Source organism: Crocuta crocuta, unplaced genomic scaffold, assembly GCF_008692635.1.
Source record: "Crocuta crocuta isolate KB4526 unplaced genomic scaffold, BGI_CrCroc_1.0 scaffold35, whole genome shotgun sequence".
Lineage (NCBI taxonomy): Eukaryota > Metazoa > Chordata > Mammalia > Carnivora > Hyaenidae > Crocuta > Crocuta crocuta.
The window spans coordinates 7,328,596-7,344,434 of NW_027530625.1; the positions used below are offsets into that span (position 1 = coordinate 7,328,596).

Here is a 15,839-nt window from a genome sequence, read left to right on the forward strand (position 1 = left end):
CCCCCTGCTGGGCCGCGGGGCACCTTTCAGCCTGTGGCCTGTCCAGACCGCCTGGCCTCAAGGGCCTGAGGGGGGTTCTGGGTCAGGGGGCCTGAGGTCCTGTGGCAGCTCCTCTTTGTAACCCCATGACCCCAGCTGGCCTTTGACACTGGCCCCACCTGCCACCAGGGAGGCGTCCGCGGGGTGTGGAGGCCTGGTTGCCATTCTGGTCTGTCCTGCTGGGGAGGCCCCTGTGGCCAGGCCCCCCCCCTCCCCGCCCCCCAGGGTTCCTGGCATTTCCTCCCAGAGCTCCGCCCCTTTCCCAGGGCCCTCTTCCGGTAGACAGCGGACCGCGGGCACCGGGACGGGTGCTTCAGGAGGCCCAGCTCTTGCCCCGGGCAGGGGGCACGAGCAGCAGCATAGACCACTTCTGTTTAATGTGAAAATAAAGGACCCCTTTACCAGCTGGGTGTCATGCCTTTGGTCCTCTCCGGCTGACGGCAGCAGGGGCCCTGGCTGTGGGCGCCGACTCACTACCGTGGCACGTGGGGGACACACCCAGCACCCCAATCAGTGGGTGGAAGAACGTTCGGTGAGCCTCTTGGTTCACGTGCAGGAGCAGGGAGGTGGCGAAGCTGAGCTCGCTGGCTTCCGGGGCCTTCCCACGGGGAGGGCTTTGCCCGGGTCCTATGACCAGAGGCACCTCCCCTCTCCCCTCTGCTGCCGGGGGGTTATCAGGCAAAGCCTCGGGGAGCAGGAGGGGCCCTCGGCTGACCTCTCGGCTGACCTCTGGGGCAGGAAACTGTGAACTCAAACCAAGTGTCCACCCAGCACAAAAAGGCTCAGGGAGCGACACTAAGGAGGAGGAGGAGGAGGGCTTTGGGCCAGGACATTCCAGGCAAGAGGGTAGGCAATAGCTCAGGGTTTGCAGGGTGGAGGCCTGGCCAGCATGGTTCACTCCAGGAAGCTGGGTGGTGTGGGTGGGATGGATTATAGAGCCATATACAGTTTAGGTTCTTGGCCATAGAGCCTAACTCCCTTTTGAGTTGGTTTAAATTAAAAAAGGGGAGCTTTTTATTTAAAAAAAAAAACAAACAAAACCTCTAGGGAGGGTCTCCTAGAATCTGGTTTGGGACAGCCCAGGGCGGGGACTCTCCTGTGCTCCCCCTCCTCCCTCTCCCCTGGCCTCTGCCTCTGCCTCTCTCTCTGTGTTTCTCCCACAGAGAAGTTTTCTCTGCTTTTCCTGAGCCTGGTGGGAGAGAAGCCCCCTCTACCGCCTCCCCCCCCTCCACAGTCCCCGAATTTACGTGTCATCAGGTCAAAGACGGAGACAAACTTGAAACAGCCCTGATTCCACCTTCTCCAGAGAGTCAGACCCAGCTTTTAGGCCAGGGCCCCTCCCCCACCCCATCCCCGCTCCTATTCTGAGTGACGGGGGAGCTCTGGGTACAAGGCCATATATGAGAGAGAGCGTGTCTGTACCTTCTGCACATCTGCTGGGGAGGGGGGCATTCAGAGAAGATGCTTGCTCCTCCACAGAGAGTCTGAAAGTCAAGGTCATGGGGGGTGAGGGTCGTGTGTGTGTGTGTGTGTGTGTGTGTGTGTGTGTGTGTGTANTGTGTGTGTGTGTGTGAACAGCAATGAGCTGGGGAGGGACTTGGTGGATTTGAGAGAGAGTACAGGGGCAAGGAGGCCGAAACAGCAGCCTGTTGCTCTACAGTGAGTTTGATGACTGGTGTCTGGTATCGGTGGACAAAGGAGACCAAGGCTCTTTGGAGACTTCTGGATAGGGTCTGATGCCCTCAGGCCCCTCTCCCCCAACACCCACCTTCTCTGCTGACAGAGGCACCAGCCGTTCTGATGCCTGCTCTTGGCATTAAACCCCTATCCACTCAAGCTGTGGGACTCAGCAAAGCCCGGTCCCAGAATCCCAAGCGGGGGGAACGGGGGTGGAGAACAGGCCCCGTCTCCGTCCCATGGTGACGTGCTTCAGGCTTGACATCTCATGACTCATGCAGTCCGGTCATGCCCGGTATATGCAGAGCCACTGTCTGGCCCAGAGGTGGGGCTGTGCTGGGTGGAATGTGGCAGCTGTTACACATCTGGCTAGCGATGCAGCCCAGTGGCTGAGCACTGGAAGGTGGGATGGACTCTGCCCCGCAGAGCGGCTAATGGGGCCAACCGCCACAACTAGCCAGGGCAACGGGCCATCCGAGCCTGGACTGGGAAGTGTGTTACGAGGGCCCCATTCTAGGTCAGCTCCCTTGTCTGGCCTCCAGATGGAACATCTCCCATCTGCCAGGGCTTGTAGCTCCTAAGCCCTTCTCCCCTGCACGCCTTTACTCTCTGCTCAGAACACCCTAAAAGTCATAAAAGTTTTAACAGTGCCTGCCCAGTGAGAGCCGCTCGTCTCCTCCATTCTGCAGATCAGGACTCTGAGGCTCGAACAAGCAGAGTACCTTGCCCAAGGTCACACGGCTTGGCTAGAGCCAAACCCTACTGGTAAATGGGCATCAGAGAATACCCTCGGAGAAGCAGGTGCTCACCGTGCTGGGGAAATGGGGTCCTGGACTGCTGCTGCCCTTGGCATTAGCCCACCTTGGGACGTCCCATTCTGTCCAGCCCCCTTCCTTGGGACATCCTGGCCGCTTCCTCCCCTAGGGGCAAACACAGAAGAAAAGATGGCCAGCCGGTCCCAGGATCCCAATCCTAGGGGCCAAGACATAGAAGGCAAGTCTGTGAGAAAGGAGATTTGCCACATCCGTTCCCCAGGGACATACTCTTTTTGTGTGTGTGTTTGAGGGTGTGTGTGTGTATGGGGGGTGTCACTGGTGACCAAATGTGCTGTCTGCCCAGGACAGTCCCCGTTTGTGCCTGTGGCTGCCAGCATAATTATTAGGAGGGCCACCGTTCACTCTCAGAAATGTCCTGATTTGGACACGAGACCTCGTTAGTGCCCTGTTACTAATCCCTGTGTCCTGCACCCTGAGCCCCGCTCTTCCAGGAGTCAGAAGTTAGATTTACCATCCCAGTGAACTTCCAGGCTTTAGCTTCCTGACTTTTCCGTAAAATGGGAACACCAAGTGCCATTTCATAGAGTTTTGAGAATTAAATGACATAAATATATCCTGCACTGATCTGGCAACGTGCATGGTGCACAGTGAGTGCTCAGGAAATAAGATTTCAGGGGCGCCTGGGTGGCTCAGTGGCTTGAGCCATGGGGTCTTGACTTTGGCTCAGGTCATGATCCCAGGGAGCAGGCGTGGAATCCAGCCGAGCCTTGGGCCGCACTGAGTGAGGAGCCTGCTTTGGATTCTCTCTCCTTCTCTCTCTCTCTCTCCCCCTGCCCCCTTGCCCCCCTTCCACCTTTCTCTTTCAAGTAAAATATTTTTTTTAAAGAAATAGATTTTATTAACAAAACACGAAACCATTCTCATTTGATTTAAGATGTCACTGATGTCCGACTGGCGTTTTGTCATTATGCATTTTTCCAAACAGGAAAAAAAAAAAAACCCGAAAGTTTTCATAGTTTTGTTTCAAGAGTTAAAAATAAAAGACCGGGGATGCCGGCCGTGCTGCGCAGAGGGCCGCGGTAACTTAGCAGCTCCGGCTGGTGGACGCTGGCTCCCTGCCGCCGGGACGGCATTTGATCCTTAAGGCCACCCCCCCAGCGCGTACGGAGATGGTCCCCAAGTTTTTTTCCGGGGAAACCGCGGCCCGGGGCGGGGGGACTGGGGTGGGGAGGATTCGTCGAGGTCCCGGGAGGCGCAGGCCGGGAGGCGCTCACGGGCGGCCCCGCGCTGTGCATTTTCCGCGTCCTCCAGCAGAGGGGCGGGCGGCGGGCGCGGCGCCCCGCATAATAGCCGCTTTGATGCCGGCGGCCGGGCGGGAGGACCCGGGGCGGGGGGAGGCGGAGGGCGGGAGNCCCAAACTGCTCTCCCCTCCCCCACCCCACAGCTCTTTCTCACTCCAACTTCTAGGGACGGTTCTCTGAGAGACTTGATGCTTTCTTGTCGGACCTAGTGGATCTCTATAAAGAAATCCTTCCTGCTGTGGCTGGGCACACAATGGGGGTTCCATAAACGTTTGCCGAATGAGCACGTACATTCTAGAAGATAACGAAAGTGTCAGGGCCTGCCTGGATTGGCCAGAGCTCAAGGGCAGCACACTAGCTTTGAGGTTGCGTGAGACCTGGGCTCAGGCCTGGCCCCCATCACGGACTGGGTCTGTGGCCTTCAGCAAGGACTCCCAGGGCGGAGTGGGGGTCACCATGGGGACTCACTGAGGCAAGCATGTAGTGGGCATGGTCCAGCACCTGGCAGGAGGGAAGGCTTCCGTGGATGGTGCTAGAATTCTTTCCTGAGGCCGTCTCCCAGAGTCACTCCTAACAGGCTCCCTGAAACAAGGCTAGGCATTCCGCCTGCTGGCTCCCTCGGTGGCTGGGCACCCAAGGTCCAAGCCCTGCTCCGAGTCCCAGAATGGGAAGCGGGTGAGTGTCCTCAGGCTCCAGGCTGTGCGGAGGTGGGTCTAGGGGCTGCTCCTTGGCAGTAGTATTTCCTCTCGATGGGGCTTGCAGTCTTGATTTCCTCCTTGATTTTTTTTTTTTTCTTTTTTAGCATCTGGAACTAGGCAGCCTATCTGATTTCACCCCACTGGCTATAGGGATCCCATGCGGGGCTCTGGGGACCCAGGGTCCCTCCAAGTAAACTCTGGGCTCCTCTTTGCCTTCGTTGCCCTGCCTCTTGGTGCCATCTTGAGCACAGCTGAAAGGGAGACTGGACATCTGGCTGGGGCTCTCAGGGGTCCAAGCTGCTGGGCCGCCTTCCAGTTTAGCCTGCAGCCAGCCCGCCCTTGGCCTTGGCTGCTCTTGCCCTCTGGACAGGAGCCTGGAACCCTGACCTCATACAGCCCCCTGGGCCACTCGGCCGGGCGGGTTCCGAGCTGGCTGTGTCCACCCACAGCCAGCAGAACCCTGAGCCAGAGACAACTGGAGATGGGGGGGACGTCAGACAAGCCAGAGGCCCTGAGAATGTGTGGGACTTTCTGTGCCAGTCCCACCCTTGGGGGTGCAAATCAGGGTGGGGGGTGAGCTACCGGGTTGTTTGGGGATGTGGGCTGGCTTGGCTCAGAAGGTAGAAGGGCTGTGGCTCTCAGGGGCCGATCTGGACGGTGCTGAGACCAGGGAAGGTGAGCAAGGAGGGTGCGTGTATAACCACTTTGGGACCCCTAGGCCCAGAGAGGGCAGGCGACTGGCTAACGCCACACAGAAGCAGAGCTAGCTTCCTTTACCTGCCCAGATGTGTCATGTGAACCCAGGCTGCTGCTGGATCAAACCAGAGACGGGACTCCAGGACCAAACCAGAAGTCTGAGCTGCTTCCCGCTGAGGGTGGTCAAGGCGGCCCCACCAGTGTGGAGTTATGAGTGGAGGTGAAGGGGTGAGCAGAGTGCTCTCTGGCTCTTTGACCTTGGGCAAGCCACATGACATAATGGTAGTTCCTTGTGATTTTTCAGGGAGATAATCTATGTAAAACACCTGAGAGAGCTGGCTGTTGTCCTGATTATTATCATCGGTTTGTTTGGTGTGGAAAGACGCAGGGAGTAGAACCCAGGGGCAAGGTCTGAGATGTGCAGCAGCCCCTGCTGGCTGCCCAGCTTGGGCCAGACCCTTTCATCTGGCGGAACCTGAGTCTTCCCTGCCTGGGATTCAGGGAGCAGTGATCCCTGCTCTGCTCCGAGTCCCTAGGACAGTCGGTGGAGATGAGCAGACAGACAGAAGCTCTTTGCAGACTCTAAGGGAGTCGCTCCGCTTTGAGGGTCTGAGTCTGCTTCACCCATGACCGTGACCGCAGCAGAAGTTCCCTCGGGTGGGCAGATTCTTAGAGGGAATCTTGGCAGTTCAGACTGCCTTTCTTTGGGGTGTAGCTTCACCGCCCCCATTGGAGCAGTGAATGGGGGGGCCCGGCCCGAGCAGTTTCTTAGAGGCCCTGCGGAAGCAGGGACGCATGTAGGATGGGGCTTCAGGACTCCCTCGCTGCATGTGTTTGAATACCCTGCGGCCGCTGCCTGGGGCAGAGCCCAGCCTGGCTGGCAGCTCTGGGGGCTTCTCTGGGCCAACCTCCCAGTTCCCTCTGGGGCCTTCCCCCCACCCCCGCACCCCTCCAGGCTGGGCCAACTTCCAGGGGGTAGCAGGGTATCTCGGTCGTAGCTATTGCTGTTACAAGGGTCAGGAATAAAAACTAGGAGACTTGGTGGGCCTGGAGGGCCTGGATAGCTGCCTGGAAATGCACTTTTTCTTTTGGTTCCGCTCTAGTTTTCTTGGTCATTTTCTGAGCACTTGGAGTGTGCCAGGCAGGGTTCGGGAGCTCTTCAGGCATGATCTCCTGGCACACTCACTCTAATCCCATGAGTGTCTGTTCCCATTTTACAGAAAACAAGACTGAGGGTGGGGGTGGGGGCACTGAGTAAACTGCCCGGGTTTAAACAGCATAGACTGAAGCCAGCCTGCTCGTCTCTGCCACGCGTGTGCGTGAGTGCGCGTGCTTGTGGGCGCATTCTCCGCGCTGCTGGAGCGGGCAGGACCCGCGAGCGCCTCCTACCCCCCACCCCCCACATAGCTGACATTCCCTGCGCCTCGGAGGCATGGCAGGTGACCCCGGGCCAGCCAGGCCTGGCCTTATATGGCAATAGGACAGATTCTCTCCAGTTTCCCACAGGGACAGAGAGAAGCGACGGGGCCGGATGGGTGCCCCTCAGAGTGCCCCTTTCCTTGCGACCGAGCAGGAGCGTGGAGGGCAGCGACGGCTGCATCTTGAATTGGCCAGAGGCCAGGATCTTTAACCAAATGACTTGGGTTGCACCTTTGCTCCGTGCCCAGTGCTGGACATACAGCATCTCCGGGAGTCTAACGGGTGGAGCGCTTGATTAGACAGATGTGCGGCCAGAATCTATAAACATCTCCGTGGCACAGGGATTACTCAGGCTCACGCTTTAGAGATGAGGAAACAGAGGCTCAGCCAGGTGAAGTCACCTGCCTGAGGTCACCTGGCCAGGAAGTGGCCGAGCTGGGATTCTGACTCCGGATGGCACCCGCGGCCAGCCTGGGACCCTGTCCGCCAGGTGGCCATGGCCTCTCTGTAACACAGCCTCTCCTGCTTGAGCGATAGGGATCTCTGGCTACTGGCCCGCCTTCCCCAGCCCTCCTGGGTCGACTGAAGGGCACTCAGCCTTTCCTGTAGCATTTGGGGGCCTAATGGTTATTTCAAACCCACGCGCCTCTGTGCGAGGAAGAACTGGACACCGCAGGCTGGGTGTCTGTGCCCGGGGGTCATATATCCCCAGCAAGAGGGGACCTCTGAGGCCTGACCCAGGCGCCACGCAGGTGTGTCTCTTTTCCTGTGTATGGGCAGCGCCACCCTGTCCGTGCCCAGGTGAATGTGCCCAGCTGGCATCACTGGGCACCCCTCTCTCTTGCTCTTCTTAATATATTATAAGGGAGATGGTGATAAGCTGCCACGTGAGCCTCTGAGGATTCGGTGTCCCCGCGGGCATGGCTGGTCTTGACCTCGGTGTGGCCGTGGCCCAGGAAGCCGGGGATAGAATTTCGGCAGGGTCACTGCATCTGTGAGGTCGGTGGGGTGCTTTTCTTCAGCTGCCCCGTCTGCTGGCAAGGGTGCAGCATGGAGATGCGGCCCCGGCGCTGCTGAGGGGAACGTGAGCGTGCTGTCTTTGCGTGTGTCCGGCCTCCTGCTGTGCACCAGGCACCTAGGCACCCGGCCGGCCTCACCCTGGCCCCGGCCCCGGCCCTTTAAGAGCCCATGGGTTGCGTCAGAGGCATCTCGGCCGTGGCCCGGTATGCTGCTGCCCGTCCTTGGGGGTTTTGCCCAGGATTTCAACCACCAGCTCCTTGGATGGCCTCCCAGATGGTGATATCAGCCCGCCCCAAAATTCTGCTGCAGCTAATACATAAAGACAAGCGTGGAGGGCCAGGAGCAAGCGTCCGGGAGCAGGTGCTAGAGGTACCAGCCCAGAAAGAGAGTTAAGTAGGGGGTGGGGGCGGGGCAGACAGGTGGCAGGGATCTGGAAGCCCGGACGCAGCGGGGGTGGCCGTGGGGGGGCTGCCAGCCTCTGCTGATTTTGGATATGTTCCCTTCCGGGCATGAGTACGCACGTGGGGGTCCCAGGGATGGGTGGTAGGTTCCGGTGCGCATCTGAGGTTGTAGACGCCCGGGAGAGGCAGCAGTGAGCAGGTGTGGCTGCGGGCGCTGTCCCCTGGGGCCAAGGCAGGAGCACTCTGTCCCGTGGGGATGGCCCATCCCTGCCGGTCAGCTGGGTGTCCAGGGACAAATACGGATGGCCAGGGGGTCAAGGCTTGCCAGGAGGACTCGGTGGCACAATGTGGGACAGAGAGCCGTGGGTAGGTCTCTGCTCTTCCCCTTCTCACACCTCATCTCTTGGTGTGGCCCGAATTTGGGTGACCCAAACACATACTAGCTGTTAACACACAGGTAGGGGCCCGGGCTCTTCCTACGCAGTTAGCTCATTTATCCTTACGCCAACCCAATGGGGAGGTTCTATCATTATGATTGCATTTTACAGGTGAGGTAACTGAGGCCCAGAGTGGTAAAGCACGTTGCCCAGCGCCCCAGAGCTAGGAAGGGCTGGAGCTGGGATTTGAACCCGGGCAACCTGATTCAACCTCCCTTCCTGTGACTTCTGCCCTGCACACCCTTCGTCTAGGGGAGTTCATGGGGGTCCCCCCGGCCGTTGTGGCTTGAGGCAAGAACTTTGCCTTCTGGGGCCTCAGTTTCCCTAGCTGTTGAACACAGAGAACCATCTGGATAATCCGAGGAGTCCCTTCCAGGTTCTGTGCCCGTGTGGACGTTTTAACAACACTGCCACCTTCCTGGGTCTTGCCCGTGGACACTGGCTGGAGGGGGGACTGGCTCGCAGCTTCCTGTTTTTGACCCCAGGCTCCTGCCTACTTGCAGCTTCAGAGTCTTTGCAAGGGACTGACCAGGCCACTGTTTCGTTCCAAGTCACTCTCGGAGCCCAGGGTCCCCCTGCATCCCTGGAGGGCCTGACAGCCCTTTGTGCAGCTGGAAAAACTTGTCGTTTGGGACGGTGGGTGGGAGCGGGAGAGGGGAACGGGGGTGGAGCGATGCATCCACTCCCCCCCCCTTCCTCGTCCCCCTTGGGGGCTATAGAATGGTTCCCTGGCCTCTGGAATAACTTCTTCCACGGCTGCCCAAGAGGAAAGGTAACTCTCCGTATTGACTTTCTTTGCCCAGAAGCCTGTGGCCAGGACACCCTCTCCTTGTTTGGGGCAGGGAGGGAGCTGGGCTAGTGAAGGGAGGTCAACAGACTTTGCTTGAATGGTTAAAACTCTGTCACCTTGAGCAAGTCGAGCAACCTCCCTGGGCCTTAGTTATCTGATCTATCCAATGGGAATATCCAGAAAAGGGAAAGAGAAACCAACCATAACCGGCCCAAGCCGGTGGGGAGGGGGTTTGCCTCCTCGTCTATTTAATAGCCGATCGTCTGGATGATGAGCTGTGGGGGTTAGAAGTGGATTGTACGGATATAAATATTGGAAGATCACAATAAATAGCTAACGTTCATTTAGTAATTACTAAATGGTAATTTAGGCGCCAGGCACTGTATGAGCACTTTACATGTATTTGCTTATATATTGCAACCCCCGGAACAAGCCTATGAGACCGTCTTATCCTTCCTACAGATGAAGAAACCACGGCACAAATGAAGTAGTTTTCACACAGCTACTAAGCGATTCGGTCCCAGGCATTCCGGCTCCAGCTTGCCCTCTGTTTCTTCTTTCGCTTTTGTGCTCAACATCTGCGGTGGCTTCTGTGTCTTTCTCCTCTGCCTGGGGACTCAGGGTCAGGGTAGGGGTGGNTGCCCGGGAACTAAGAATCCAAAGCTTGGCACTGGGGTGGGAGCTGGCAGACCCACCAACGGGACTCCTTTTTCTGCTGCCCACCTGCGTCCTCTCCTGGCGCCCTGCCGAGGGCATGGGCCTCGCAGCTGCCCCAGGCAGAGGCTGCCCGCCCACGCGTGAACGGGTCAGCTGCCTGCCCCAGCCCTGGCCACTCTGTGGCTCGAAGCACTTGTCATTTCTGGCTCTAAAGAAACACGGAATTCCAATCTCTGAGCCCCTCCAGCCTGTATCACTCACACACACGCATTTGCAAAGCTGCTCTGCCAAGCGGAGAAAGTGATTCTGGGCTGAATGCCAAGCTTCTCCATTCATTCAACAGATGTTTCCTAAGCACCTACTATACGCCGGGCACTGCTGGGTGCTAGGCATCTGTGGGGCGTGAGACGGTAAAGACGTCCTCCAGGGACCTCTGGCCAAAGGCTCGCCCCCTCCCGGCCTCTTTCCAGCACCCACTTCCTTGGGTCGCTTCGATTCCTCAGCTCTGCAGGGAAAGAGCCCAGACGGTCCCCACTGCGGACTTTAATCGCAGTTCAGGCACTTGCCGGCTGTGCAGCTTCAAGTAAGTTATTTATCCTCACAAGGTCTCCATTCATTCACTCAGCCTGCAAATATTTATTGAGCACCTATTATGTGACACTTACATGGTAGCAGGAGGAGACAGACACGGGTTAACGCCCTTCATAGGCGTTACCTTGTAAAGTGTGTTAGGTGGCGGTTCATCCGGGGGGATAAGAGGAGATGCACGGGAAGATAAAAGTGGGTTGAGCGTGGAGGCTGGGGACCACGGTGGACAGGATGCATGGGATTTGCTTCCTTGGGAAGGTGCAAGTTGTGAGGGAGAGAGCCGTGCGGATGAGCGCTGCAGGCAGCGGCGCAGCTAGAGCAAATGTCCTGAGGTGGGAGCGAGCCTGGCATGGGGGAGGCACTCGCTCTAACGGTGGAGGGGGGGGGAAGATAGGGGGAGAACACCGTTGGACAGCGTGTCGCGGGGTCATAAACACCAGGGAGAAAACCGGCTCCATCAGGACCAAGACAATAATCTGGACGCCCAGAGCGGCTGCACCTGCCAGCTCAGGGTCAGGCCTCGTGAACGTGAATCGCTGCCAGCTTGTCCTGGGTTCGTCTGCGTGTGCTTTGTCTCCAAGGCCAGGGCCCGTGTCCGACCCCTTGAGCCCAATTTGCCTGGATCCCTAGAGGGGGTTGGTACACGTTACGGACAGGCTCTGGCTGGTGCAGGATTTCGGGTCCACCAGAATGTGGGAGCTGGGAGAGCCCCCAGGTCTCTCGCCAGGGGCTCCCAGATGTTGGGCGTTGCCCGTGCCCTTGTGCTTCCCCGCGAAGGTTTTCCAGTCCCTGAAACAGTGAAGTGGAGGGGTCACAGGGGCAAGGCTGTGAATCGACCGGAGGCTAAATGGGTTCCGTTTTAAAATTCCGCGATTATGAACTTCCTACTTTTACGAGATGTCCTTTCCTGAACTCATGGCCACAGTCAGTGGGGATTGTTTAAGGTCTCTACTTGGCAAAATAAAACCTTGGCCGCTCTGTATTAGCACCTCCCCTTATATTTAACTTTTTTGGGGGGAATGTTTTCTTCTGCATTATCCCCAAGTCTGGGAACCACTGACCTATTTGTCCCTCTGCCGGGCAGATGATAGGACCTGTGGCCCTGGGAGGCGCCTGGTTTGTTCAGGGTCACAGACAAGAGTTAATTGTCCTACTTTTGGGCGGAGAATGGGGCTGGGGAAAAGAGCATGGAACGGAGCTAGGAGAGGGAGCCAAGAGGAAGAGAAGTCCTGGGCTAAGCCAGCCAGGAGTGGGGGGGGGGGTGCTCCCAGGCTGCAGGGGACACTTGTAGCTAAGTGGGGGCAGGACCGCGCGTGGCACCTGGCACCGAGGTCCATGTGAAGCCGTGGCCAGTCCACACCATGGGCCCTGGGGTTGCCCTCTGCGAGGCTGCTGGAGGCATGGACCCCAGGGTCCAACAGACTCAGGATCCAAACCAAGCCTGTGCTTCCGAACTGCAGAGACTTTGGACATGACTTTTAACCTCTCTGGCCCTGCTGTTCGCACCTCAGTGAGATCGCACAGTGCCTGCCCAAAGCAGAAATCCCGCCCCAGCCCAGCCTGTCCCGAGTATGTACTAACCCCATCTAGGGATCCCAAATTGAGCTGAAGGGGTAGGACAGCCCCCAGAACCAACGGAGGGGGCCACACTGGCAGGTGGGTACCTCCTCTGTCAAAGGGGCTGAGTTAATGCAGAGGAATTTGACCCCTGGAAGGAGTCATATTCTGCCTGATGCTCGGTCATACCTGTTGCTTCTTGAGCACTGATGTTCAACTCTGGTACTAAGTGCTCACAATGGGTTATCCCTGTTGAGGGACGGATGACCAAGGAGATGGGTACCCTTGTACCCATTTCACAGCTAGTGAGGAGGGGACTGAGATCCAAACCCAGAGTGCTTTATCATCACCCAGGTTCTTCTCATTCACCTATTCTACACTAAACCTCTTGGGGGGTTCACACGACAGACTGGAAAGTCTCATGTCCTAGGAGGTATTTAAGTACAGACTTGGCCATCAGTTAGTGGGACATGGCATCAGGAATTTATAAACAGATCGAGTGATTGATCTAGAAATATTTAACATCATTTTATTTATTTTAAGTTCATTTATTTACGGGGGGGAATGAACAGGGGAGGGACAGAGAGAGAGAGAGGGACAGACAGCAGAGAGCCCGATGGAGGGCTCGAACTCATAAACCGCGAGATCATGACCTGAGCCGAAGTTACGATGCTTAACCAACTGAGCCACCCAGGTGCCCCATTTAACATCATTTTAAACATGAGCTTCCTGTAATTTAATGATAAGGACCCATTTCCTTGGTCTCACCTGGTCTCTCGATGCTTCGAACAGAGCTGTGTACCATGTGGTCCCTTAAATGAGCGGAGGCGCAATGCCCATGTCCGGTCTGCTCAGTAATGAGGAAAGCGAGGTCCAGAGAAGAGAGGGGATTTACAGAGTCTAGTGCTAGGATGGGAGCATGACCCCTGCTTTCCCATCTGAATATGGGCTCTAGGGCTGCCGGAAGATGAGCTAGTCAAGTGAGCTACCTGGCACCATGCCCGGCCTAACAGGTACTTACTAATTTGTAGTGTTTTTTGTTTTTTTTAAAGTTTATTATTGAGAGACAGAGAGAGACAGAGCATGAGCAAGCAGGGGGCAGAGAGAGAGGAAGACACAGAATCTGAAGCAAGCTCTAGGCTCCGAGCTGTCGGCACAGAGCCTGACCTGGGGCTTGAGCTCACAAACTGCGAGATCGTGACCTGAGCTGAAGTCGGACGCTTAACCAGCTGAGCCACCCAGGCACCTCTGTAGTGTTTTGTTTTAAAGCCAGATGAGTGCCTGTCGTCTGCCCATCTTTAGGTGTTGGGGTTAAGGGTGCAGGCTGTTCATGAGATGAAATTAACTTGAAGCTCTGGCTGTGTGAACCTCAGTTTCTTCATCTGGAAAATGGGAGTAATAATAGTAGCTAACTTTTGGGCCCACTGAGAGATCCTAAGAGATCATGCAGGTTGGTGTTTCCTTCTGGAGGCTGATGTTAGTGTCCGCCCCCCACCCCCCACGCCTGCCCCTCCCCCACACCTGGTTCTGAAAGGCATCATTTGAGGGGACAGTAGCCATTTTACAGGTGAGGACACAGATGAGAAGGTAAGTGGGCTCCCAAGTCTGGAGCAGAGACTAATATAATAGTTGCTGTCTATTGAGCACTTACTGTATGCCCAGAGTCCTGCATACACTCTTCTTGGCTGCTTTTACAAACTGGAGAGCAGCTATGATAATTCTACCCGTTTGTCAGATAAAGCAATTGAGGTGCAGAGAGGAATTAATATGCTAGGGTCACATACCTAAGACGTTAATGCTGGAACCAGGCAGCTTGCCTTTGGGGCTCGCAGCTTCGTGGCTCTTGGAGCTGGGGTGCCCTGGGTGGGGAAGGCCCAGGTCCCCACGCTGGTAGTTCAGTGGCTGGCTGAAGATGTTTAGGGTAGACCCCCTGGCCTCACCCCAGGCTGCTGAGCATACTTCCTGCCCACGGGGTGGGCTGCGGATCTGCCTCTGAGGGTTGACGGGAGGCCCAGACAAACACCAGAGCCTCCTGCCCTGTCTGGCCAAGCTCGGCCACCTGGCGTGGGACCAGCCACCAGGGCGATGGGCCTCCGTGTCGGTGAGTTCTGCCCGTTGACCCCGTGCTCAGCACTGTCCTTTCGCCTTTCAAGGAGTTTCTGTGTGACCAGAAGTACAGCGATGAAGAGAACCTGCCGGAAAAGCTCGCAGCCTTCAAAGGTAAGCTGGGTCTGTCTGCCCCACCCTCCTGAGCGAGCTGGGCTGGCCCCTGGCACATAGGATTCCTCACCCTACAGGGCCAGGCGAGCCCCTGTTTCTTCCAGGGCGCCCCCTTCCCGGAGGGCCGTGAGCCGGGGTGCTTGGCCACGGACACAGGCCCCTCCACCTGTCTCCACGCCGCCCCAGGCCCTGACCCTCGGCCGCGGGCGCAGCCTGGCCCCTCTCCCCCCAGCTGCCGGGCAGGCAGGGCTCAGGCTGGCTCCTGTCCGCCGCTGCCCGGGCCCTGCGCGCTCCCGGGGCCCCAGCACACAATCGGCCCTTTGTGGCAGCCCTTGCCTTTCCCCTCCGCGGGGGAGCGGCCCCGGGGGCCCCGNTGGGCGTTTGTGTCGCCACAGTGGGGCAGGGGGCAGAGTTTCTGCCCATTGAATCCCAGCAGCACGGGATGAAAAGAAAACAGGGCCCGGGAGCCCGCGCGGGGAGGGGGTGGCATAAAGGTCCCTCTGTTCCGGGCCCTGGCGCTTGGTTCCCAGCCAGCGGCTGGAAAGGAGAGGAGCCGTGCACATAAGGAGCGGGACAGACCCACCTTTCCTGCCTGGGAGATGCACCCGGTGTGCCGGGAGCCCTGGCCGCTGGAGGCCGCGTTTCCCCCTCCCCCCGCCCCGCAGGCTTGGCAACGTGGGCGCCCTCCCCGCGCCGGGGCCGAGAGCCCGCCTAGTGCTGCTCAAAGCTGCTCACAGCGTAGCTGTGACAGTGTCACAGTGTCCGTAGGCAGGACACTGATGGCGAAGCATTTGTGGAGCGCTGACCTTGTGGGAAGCCCTTGGAATGCTGTGCTGTGAGCCCCCCCAGCTCATCCCAGTTCAGCCAGGAGGTAGGCGGTGCGAGCTTTAATTTACAGATGAAGAAACTCGTGCTCAGAGAGGTGGGCTTGCTTGGGCGGGGGTCGCACAGCTCGCCGACGGCAACGTTGAGGCCTGGGCTCCTTCTAAAGCCCCTGCTCTGAACCATCGTGCAACGGGGCTTCTCACGTTAACAAAACGAAGATCTAGAACGAACGCACCCCCATCCCAACCCCGTTCCACTGCCCTGTCCCGCCGCCCGTAAGAGAGCCACGCAAAGGAGGAGCAGTGCGGTGCCTTCTGTCTGGCTACCAGCCAGAGGTGGCTCTGGGAGGAGGGACAGAGGTCTCTTCTCCTTGTCTTCATTGGGCTGTAGGATGGGGTCCATCCGGGCAGACTGGGACCCCAGGAAATTACCTGGGAAGCAAAGGGGCCGTGAAGGTTTCCAAATCATTCGCTCATTTGACCTCTAAATGAGCACCTACTATGTGCCAGACCCCTGTACGCCTGGGGCTGCAACGGGGAACACTCGAGCCCTGGCCAAAGGACAGGCTAGCAAGGGAAGGTGTGGTGAAGAGAAAGGCGGGGCAGAGCACGCAGATGGTGGTAGGGGCTTCGTGGGGGTGGCAGTGCCCAACCAGAAAGGCTGGGGGGCCCCGAGGCTGGGAGGAACATTCAGGCAGAGCAGCAGGAGGGGGGGGGGGGGGGGGGGGTGGCGATGGCC

General features: G+C 57.9%; 1 protein-coding gene across 1 annotated transcript in view; it reads left to right on the top strand.

Annotated features, from left to right (window-relative positions):
• Positions 1-10,470: 10,470 nt before the first annotated feature.
• Positions 10,471-15,839, top strand: part of AIF1L (allograft inflammatory factor 1 like) — a 12,827-nt gene continuing 7,458 nt past the window's right edge. Inside the window, exons 1-2 of the mRNA XM_077768399.1 lie at positions 10,471-10,494; positions 14,210-14,276. The gene's annotated coding sequence lies outside the window, so the exon portion shown is untranslated. The remainder of the gene's footprint in view (positions 10,495-14,209; positions 14,277-15,839) is intronic.